Source organism: Chelonia mydas, chromosome 5 (assembly GCF_015237465.2).
Source record: "Chelonia mydas isolate rCheMyd1 chromosome 5, rCheMyd1.pri.v2, whole genome shotgun sequence".
NCBI lineage: Eukaryota > Metazoa > Chordata > Testudines > Cheloniidae > Chelonia > Chelonia mydas.
Window position 1 is genome coordinate 65,401,006 of NC_051245.2, and position 10,319 is coordinate 65,411,324.

Here is a 10,319-nt window from a genome sequence, read left to right on the forward strand (position 1 = left end):
TACTATCACCTAGGGAATATGTTTTGCCTTGGTGGTTGAACTCTGAGATGTGGATTATGACATTAAAAAAGTAACACACATAATAACACAAAGTCCTAGCCTTTCATTTTGATCTTGAATTACAACATTAAGAAAAAGATAGAAAGTCAGTAAAGCAAAAGTAAAGCGGTGCCATATATAAAACAAGGCAGTCCTTGAGGAAAAAAACCCCAGAACTTAATCAGTAGTATTGGGTTATTAACAAGACCCATAAAGTAAGGTCCAAAACCAATACTTCTCTGAGATAAGGAAGATTTAACAAGAAATGATAGTTTATAGAAGTAGCATGGAGTACTATACTTAGGATAAAAGAAAATAGTTAATTTCTCGCGTAAAAGACAGTTTGTGTAGCTGCTCTGTAGGGTGTTTCCAGCCAGCATTTGGATATTAGTGAATTACGTGGAGTGGGCTGGAGTGGAAAAGATTGACATCCTATAAATTGCTGATTTGATTGCCCACTGCTGCAAACTGAGTTAGTCTTGTGTATTGCATATTATAAAATGAATAGTAAAATGTTGGTTTCAGGAAGGAAAGATACAAAATATAATTATGTACTATAATTATGAGTTTGTTCCTCCTGACCTGATGCAGTGCTTTTATGCAATACTGTATACACCATACACTTAGGAATATCAGAGCTTATACTGTTATCTAAGACGAACAGTCTTTTGGCTCTAATGGGTTGCATTCTGTGTTTTAAAATTCCTCAAAATGACTCTGAGATCATTAACTTCATGAGCTCTAATACATGCTGCTTCTCATAATGGAGCATCATAATAAGTAAAAACATGAGGGTAGCTAACCTTACAATAAAACCACTTTTATTTCAGGAAAGCAGAAGAGTGTTTATCTGTTTGCCACATACAAAAGGAACAAGAAACAGGTTTGAAGGTTTTTTTTTTTCTTTTTTTGCAATAATAATTCAAATTGCTTAAAGAGCAATTTCCAGCTGAGACCAATTTAACAGAGTTCCTCCTGGCTCCCCTATGTTTCCCCTGGTAGAACTGATGGCTGTGTACCTCAAGGGTCCTAAGTATTGTCTCAGCTATGGTAACATACAGGATGAACACACAATAACTCCAGTGGGGGACTCTACTAATTGACCAAATTGGCTGGTCACCAGTTGGCAGGTACAATACAACAGATATCAATTTAGACTAACCTGCTCTCTATGAAGAGTGCAAAGGCAGAGGGAGCAAATCATACTAACCATATCTGTTCTTTAAACCACTGTATTAAAAAAAAAATATTTTCTCCTCTCAGGAATAAGTTCAACTTGAGAACTGTACACTTATTTATGTTACTCAGATCTCACATTCGCAAAGAAAATTTAAGCATCTGTGTGCAAGAACATGTCTAATTGTTTTATATGGGAAGCATGCCAAACAGTGGATATTTGAAAGCTTTAGTGGAAGAGGCACTTAAGACCACCGAAAAATGAAAAACAGATGACAAGGTAATGCAGCTGCGAGGGCCCCTCAGTCTATTTATTGCCCTGTTTTCTTATTAATAATGAAATATTAACTCAAACTGCTTACTCCATCTGCAAGAAAAGGAGGGGGACTTCTTTTATGAAGATGGGCATGTCAATTATAATCCAGGATTCTTTTGGAATACTCTTACTAGCCAGAAAAATCCATGCTTTTTAACATCAGTATCTGAGTTGGGATCACACATCTAAAAGTATATTACATCTATTGTCTATTTAGTTAGACCTAATATAGCAATGATCACTTCCCTGCAAAGAGCTCCATTGACTTTGATGGGTGTCTGCTCAAAAGATTCTTTCTGCGGGATTGTGGGGCCTTAGTCAACAGTTCATAACAGGGCCTTGGTGAATTGAGTATTAACTATTATGTTGTTGTATTATTACTACCAATAATATCTATTATTTATTTAGCACTGGCAGAGTGCTCAGAACTTTACAAGACAAAGAAAAGAACCACCCCATTCCAAATTACTGGATTGGACCACAGTTACTGCTTTTTTCACAGCTGTTCAGGAAATGTAATTTTACCTAAAAACTACAGATGGTCTTCTTAGTATCAGAGTGTATACAAGTTAGATCTTGGATAACTGTTTTTTGTTTGCTGGGAAGCACTTTTTAGTTTGATACAATCTGCTCTGCCTTCATCTCTTTCTCAGATAGATTTATTTTCTTAAATGCAGCTGCTGCCTCCAGATTATAGCCACATGGGGAAGAAAAGATTGCATGGAGCCACAATGATGCCTTTTGTGTTCAGAGTCTGCTACTGTTGAGAGGCTGCAGAGGACCCTGATCTTCTAGACCTTCAGTCTAGTGATTATGTAGTAGAGAAGCACCAATAACCTCCCATCTCTTCCTGTCCTCAAGATTTGACAGTGAGTGAGCTGCCAACCTCATTTCCCTCTCCTAGTCCCATAACTCTTTCTCCCTTGGACCCAGTGGTATTCTTATTTCCCTGGTCTTTAATGGGAAAAAGTAGGAAGTCTGTGACTCCCCAAGGAGAGATGATCCTTGTGATATGGCCCAGTTCCCTGGTTCTCATTTTCTGGATTCCAGAGGATGGGGAATGAAGATCCTAGCCTGTTGCCCCATCTCCAAGACCAATGTTGTGGGAAAGAAGTTCCCAGTCCAGTACCCCTCACTGAGATAAAGGGAGTGAGACTGAGAATCCTATTCTAATTTCTCTCTTCCTTAGTGCAGGGAGAGGAAGAGAAGATCTTGGCTTTGCACCATTCCCAAAATGAAGGAGAAAGACAGAAAAGGATCATTGCCTGGCCCCCTTCCTTAAGGTATCAGGTAGCAGCAGCAGACTGTGTCAAGAGAAGGGTGGTGGAATATTCAGCCAAATAAAATAGCTTGAATAAACAGAGCCCAGTAGTCTTGAATAAATAGAGCCCAGCTACTGCATAGCTGTATGTTGGGCTCCATAAGCAGCCTAAGATGGTATTTTTTTTCTGTTATTGGTTTGGTTTTTTGGGCAGAACTACTTCGTCCTGGCTAAAAACATGATAGAAACTGCCTTTCTTGTGTTATATCTCTTCTTTCACTCTTAGAAGCATAATGAAATTAGGCTGTTAACCTTTTGCTTAGAGGAGACTTTTTATGTGATTTTTTAAAAATGTATTTTATTTTATTTTCCAAACTTCCAAAAAGATTTGGATCTGGTCATATTTTTTTTTATTTTGGCCCATCTTTAATTGAAAATAGTTAGCACATTGGGCTTCATTCATCATTGGTATAAGTCAAGCAAACTCAGTGTGGTTACACCAGGGACTAATTTGCCTTAAAGTGTACCTACAAATCCTATAAATGAGAGAAGGAGAACTGTACATTCGTGAACTAATAACTCTTGATAAGTGAAAAAAGACATGATGAAGTCAGCTTTTCACTGACAAGCCTCTCAAGGCAACATAGCCTTGAGGCTGATGTAAGTCACTCTTCAAAGCTAGCAACATCATTCACCTTTTCAAATTTAGACTTTTTTTCTCTCCTTAACCCACCTTAACCTCCCCTTAGAATGACTATAATCAAGTGTTACAACAATACAGCATGTTGCCAAGGCATATTGGAAAAAAGAAAATCAACATTTCATTTGTTGGAGACTTTTTTTGTTCTGTTCTGTTTAGAAAATACTGGGAATAGAATGAAACTATGAAAGATCTGCCCAAATACAACCTAAACAGGGCACCCAAAAGGAGAAAAAACAGCCCATCAGAATCCTTAAAATGTTCAGAGGAAATGAATGTACACACACAACTGTCAGGAGGTGTCAGGACAAGCTCTGGTTCCTATGTATTACTTATCCTGATTACTTCAATGACAGCACTCCATTCACAGAAAGCACATAGTAATTTTGTTGCTCCACCATTATGAGTATGGGTTGTAAACTCACGACACGTTCCCAGACAGCACTAGAGGTTGAGTACACAATGATATATTTATATAGTTGAGAACAAGAAGAATAAGATTTTTTTCCTAAATATATATTGCAATCAATGCACAATCTAATCAGCCACACTTTCAAAAATAAAAAGGATGCCTAAAGATTTGTGAAAGACAATATGTGGCTGTGATAATAAATGTATAAACAGAAACACTGCTTTATGCTTCAATTATTGCAGTATCACTAAGTGACCATTATCCAGAAGGTGGTCACAATGAATCAGCATGAAGACAAACAATACAAATAAAATGGAATGGAGAGGTCAGATTTTCAAACCTTGCAATATTGAGTTGATCCTTGCAAAGGAAAGATCAGTATCAAATCTTAAAATAAATAAGAAAACTGTACTTTTCACTAAGATGGGAAAAAAGCACACACTCTGAATGATGATAATACATGACCAGTAATATCAACATATAACAGGTTCAGACAACTCATGGCCACAATGCATGTACTATACATGATCCAGGTCTTAATGAGCATCAGGTTCACAGTGTGTTTTTTAATTTCAAGATTTCCAGTTTAGGAAACTCTTACAGAAACGCAGGCCTGAAAAATATGATGGGGAAAATAACAAAAACGGAAAGAAACTGCTTTTAAACTGATTTTAAACAGTTAAGGGCAACTACAGGTGGAAACAATGGGCTTTTCAGCATGGCACTGAGCACTGGTGTAGAATTCCACTGCCCCAACAGAAGGATGAAGAAACAGTTCTCCTGGACCTTGAGCAGAGGGAATGTATCTCCTGTTGCTACATGCCAGAAGGGGGTGCAGGATATATTTCCCTTTGTGGCCTGCCAACTCTGTTGTCTGGATGCAGAAGGGTGGAACCATTATCCTGTCTCCTCCATGTCCCCTCTGAGGTGTCTAGTGCATTCCTTTGCAATGGGGAGAGCACAAAGCACCTTAGCAGGGGCCAACCACAATCTGGTCCAATGTAATCACAGGAAGTAGGGATGAGCAGTCTATTCTAGTAAGGTTCTTATACTACCTCCATCACAGTGGTATTTGATCATAAACTTTTTGTTACCACAGAAAATGTCATTCTATGAGCAGAGGTTCACTATACAAGATAGCTGGAACAGCATTTATTATACAGTAGATGGAATTTCACCATATCAGAGTTCACTATAAGCTGTATAAATGCTAATCCTGTGCCTAACAAAGAATAAAAATAGGTTCTATATGTATTTGGGGTTAATGAAAGTTAAAGATTCATAACATTGTTTTGGATACTGCCTGCTGCAGTAAAGTTCTGTGCATACTTCTACAAATGCATTTGAGTCCTGTCCTAAAACATATTGTGACAACAGGACTAAGCAGAGCCATCTCATGGTATTAACTAGATTGGCATTTTAGGATGTGGAAAAATACCCATTGGAGACACAAGTGTGACTGTTAAAATGGTGTGAAATAATTCAACTTTGAATGTAGGTCTTAGATATAAAAAGCTAAGGCATAAAAGCATTGTGCTACCTAACCTCCTGCAGGCTAGGTATTTACAAAATTTGGTGTATTTCTTCCTTATGCTGCAATGTCTCTAAGCCTATCTGGCAAAGGTGACAGGGTGTCATGACTGTGAGAAAGAATGATGAGCATCATCATTCTTCCTTCTCTGAAACATGCTTGGGAAAAAATAATTCAGCTTCAAGTCATTTCAAATGAATCCAGGTTCTAAATGTTCTACTGCATGGTCCTTGGGAGGATGGCGAATAATCCACCAGAAATTAGCCATGTGTTGCTTTTTGTACTCTCCTAATTTATGGATCTCTCTATTCAGAAGAAGGTACAGTATGCCTTATCACCAACACCTACATCCATAAATTCCAGGCCAATGAAGATGAAATGCTGGGTTTTTTCTGTGAATTTGGGATGTGTGTTTGTGAATATAATATGCAGTAGAATAAGTGGTAGTCTAAACCTTTAAAAAGCTACAGAAAAAAACTGTAAATTTATTTTGTCACAGGTATAGGTATTTTTTATTAAAAAGCTTCATAAACATGAATGACGAGATAAAGGGACAAACTCAATGCTAATAGTTGTGATACAAGTCCCTTGAAGTCAATCAACTCTTATTGATTACACCAGTTATTAATTTGGCTCACCGGTATTTAGTAAGCTAATACCAGAAAGGTCTACGTGATGAAGAGGAAGACATAATATGCATTATGTCATGAAGAACATTCACAATAATGATAGCTGGATAATAGGTCACAAAAGGAGTAATTTTCCTCATTCTCTCTCTGGACACATCTTTCACATTACAGAATCAATTAACAGGACTAATGTATGAGATAGAATTCATTGAAGGACTTTGCCTGAGAAGCACAGGGATACTCAATGTAATCAAGAAAACCCTGGTAAAAAAGGGAGAGTGAAAACATAAATTTGAGTCAAAAGAAACATTGCTGAATTTCTGAATTGGAATATTTGGGGGATCTCTTGATGGCTCACAGTTTGAATTAAACCTTCAAGGTAGTAGAAAAACTCCCTATACCTACAATTCATAAGGCTTCTCCATTGAGAAACTTTGGTCTTTGCTATTTTAATACACTGTTCACTTGAAAAAGAGTAAAAAGAAAAGGAGTACTTGTGGCACCTTAGAGACTAACCAGTTTATTTGAGCATGAGCTTTCGTGAGCTACAGCTCACTTCATCGGATGCATAGCATATCGTGGAAACTGCAGAAGACATTATATACACACAGAGACCATGAAACAAAACTTCCTCCCACCCCACTCCCCCGCTGGCAACAGCTTATCTAAAGTGATCATCAAGTAGAGCCATTTCCAGCACAAATCCAGGTTTTCTCACCCTTCCCCCCCCCACACACACACACACATACAAACTCACTCTCCTGCTGGCAACAGCCCATCCCCCTTTGAAACCCCTCTTTATAATGCGCATGATAATCAAGGTGGGTCACCTCCAGCACTAATCCAGGTTTTCTCACCCCCCCCCCACACTCCCCCCTCCAAAAACCACACACACAAACTCATTCTCCTGCTGGCAACAGCTCATCTTACAATGTGCACAGCAATAATCCAAGTTTAACCAGAACGTCTTGGGGGGGGGTTTGCAGGAAAAAAACAAGGGGAGACAGGCTACCTTGCATAATGACTTAGCCACTCCCAGTCTCTATTCAAGCCCAAATTAATAGTATCCAATTTGCAAATGAATTCCAATTCAGCAGTTTCTCGCTGGAGCTGTTGCCAGCGGGGGAGTGGGGTGGGAGGAAGTTTTGTTTCATGGTCTCTGTGTGTATATAATGTCTTCTGCAGTTTCCACGATATGCTATGCATCCGATGAAGTGAGCTGTAGCTCACGAAAGCTCATGCTCAAATAAACTGGTTAGTCTCTAAGGTGCCACAAGTACTCCTTTTCTTTTTACGAATACAGACTAACACGGCTGTTACTCTGAAACCTTGAAAAAGAGTGAATCTGTCCATATATTAAGCATTGCTTCTATCCCACACAAATAAACATATTGTTGCCCCTTGTTAACCTGAGTGGCTAGTCAAAGTTTTGGGTCTTGGAGGTGTTCCACTTGGAAGTAAAAATCAATGGAGTCTGGAATTCTCGTGTTTGCAGTCTTGTTTACTCACAAAGGATGCACAAAGTCCTGTTTCTCAAAGTCCCCAAAACTGGCATTTTCAAGGGTCACAGTGTACTTACAAGCTTCTTCTTAAAACCAGCAAAGAGTCCTGTGGCACCTTATAGACTAACAGACATACTGGAGCATAAGCTTTCGGGGGTGAATACCCACTTCGTCGGGTGGACTTCTTCTTTGCTTTCTTGCTTTCTGCCTTTGCCTCTCTCTGTGTGTTCTTGTCTGTTCTCAGTTTGTGTTCTCTCTCTATCTCACACACACACACACCCCTCACCAAAAAACAATGTTGACCCAAAAGCTCCTCGGCAGGTTCACACATTATTTTTATCTTAGATGGGAGCATAGGCTCAGAGTTATATTAATTGAAGGGTGAGTTCACACCTATCAATCTCAGTGGGGTTTTAACGAGCCCATAACAAGGTTTCACCCAGCTCATAACAACATACAAACAGAGACTTCTCTAATCACTAGTGGTCTCTGTCAATAATCAAAGCTTTCCTTGTATTTTTGAGAAACATAGCATTCTGATTGTCAAAGCACGCTAAACCTGGAATCCTCTCTGATTCAAGATTTAAGAGACTTCTGTTTTATATCTTTGCCATGTGGTAAAGCTGATGATTATGCTGGAATCCAACATCCAAAGTTTTGTTAATCGTTTTTCTGAAGATCAGGGCATTACTGAGCACAAACTGAGGGCAAACAGTGGTAGATATTAATGATGTTTATTCTTATTAATTCAGTTCCAAGTCTGTGGCTCACTTTTGTCATATATGAACACATCTCAGTAACAAAATAATATATCAGGGCAGAGGTTTTCAAAGCCACCTAGGGACCTGGAACCTAATTCCCATGAATTTGAATGGATGAGCATTGAAAGGCAATGGCAGCTTTAAAAATCTCAGCCAAAATGAAAAGAAAAATATGTCATTTGAAAGATACGAACATTAGAAACAATCTAGCAAAATCCAGGAAAAAACATAAAATATAAATATTACATTTGAAGAATAATGGAGTTGGTCAAAAACCCTTTTCTTTTTCTTGTAAAAATGTTTGAATTTGGAAACCTATGAAACAAAAAATCTTCATTTATTTTAGAAATGTCCAATTGAAAATTTAAAAAAAAATCTCAAATGACATAGTTCCGTGAAACATTTTGTTTTGACAAAACCTCACTTCTCAGTAGAAAATTTTTTGCTTGAAATATTTTAACCAGCTCTAGATAATGTGCATATAAGACACTCACAAGAGAAAGTGAGGCTCACTTTGCATAGTGAACCCATGTCAAGAGAAGGGAAGTGGAAAACTCTCTGTAATAAGATAAGGAAAGAACATCATATCAATTTTCTGGATTTCATTGTTTGCTCTGATGACCTAATAAATATTTAAATGCCATTTTTGTAGTGTATTTAATTTTATTTTAATTAAACAAGGAAAGGAAAATCATCTGCCATTTCGGAGAGCTAAGACCATATTAGTTAGCCAGAAGACAGAAACTTGGGAATTAAGTGCTCTGTAAGAGCTAGATGCTATCATTATAACCAGTAGATCAAAGCCTGTGCTGTTGCAAGGGTATAATTTGTAAAGTCTTGTGTAAAACAAGCCAAAAAAGGCTAAGAAAAATTGGTCAGTAACACACTGTCAATGCCAGCAATGATTGAACCTAGTGATAGTCTGAAAAAGAAGAGCGCTAACCAATGCTTGTAGCAGTTTCTATCACTTCACACAGACTCAACAGACATTCTAGGCCTCAGCGTGACATTTGGGGGTTTTGTATGTGCTGGTTTTGTTGTGTGAGTGGCTGTGTTGATTTATGGAAGTGAGGTTGTGCTGGGAGATTTGTATTGATTTGTGATGGAGGAGACTGAGGATGGGAAGTGCTTCAGTGAAGGGCTATGTACGTTTGGGTTGGCATCTATGCTGGTTATGTAGATTTAAATCTGGGGGGTTGTGTGAGTGACAAATAAGGGGTGTAGAGTGCGTTACGAGGCTGTGTGTGTGTGTTATTGTATGTGCTGATTGTGTTGTTTTGTGGGTGGTTGTGTTGATTTGTCTTTGAGGGGAGGTTGCGCTGGGAGATTTGTATTGACGTGTCTGGGTGGCAGTTGGGCCAAGTAATATATGATCTGTGCAGTCTCCATCACACACCCAGTGAAATTGTTGAATGCAAGTTAGTGTAGAGCAAGGATGGTGACTGGTTTAGTTACCTCAGATATCACCATGGCTTAAGACAGCTGGCATGGTATAGCTACATGCCGTACTCACACAGATGTAATTTGTAATGTCAAAATGGCTGAGAACTTAAAAACTGGACAGCAACAGACTAAAAAGGCCATTGACATTTCATTTAGATGAGATTCAGACCAAAAAGAGTCCTCAGCCATGCTTGAAGCTGTTTCCATTGTGTCACACTAACTGTATAGACATTCTAAGCTTCAGAGTAACACACAAAGTGACAATCCTAGAGTCTTATTTTGTAGATTACTACTCAGGATCTTTTGTTCTGATGAGTTAGTTAAATATGTATGTTGGTTAATGTTAACACCTTTGTTTCATAAATTAGATATAGATATATGCATATATTTTAGAGATGACCCTACATTATTTCTCCTGGGGCCCAGTCCCAATAAATTGTGTTTTATCAAAGCCCTTTGGGCTGAAGCAGGATTTAAGAAGTGCCTATCCAATAGGATTTGGGTTCCTCACTCCCTTAGGGTATATCTACACTGCAATAAAACACCCGT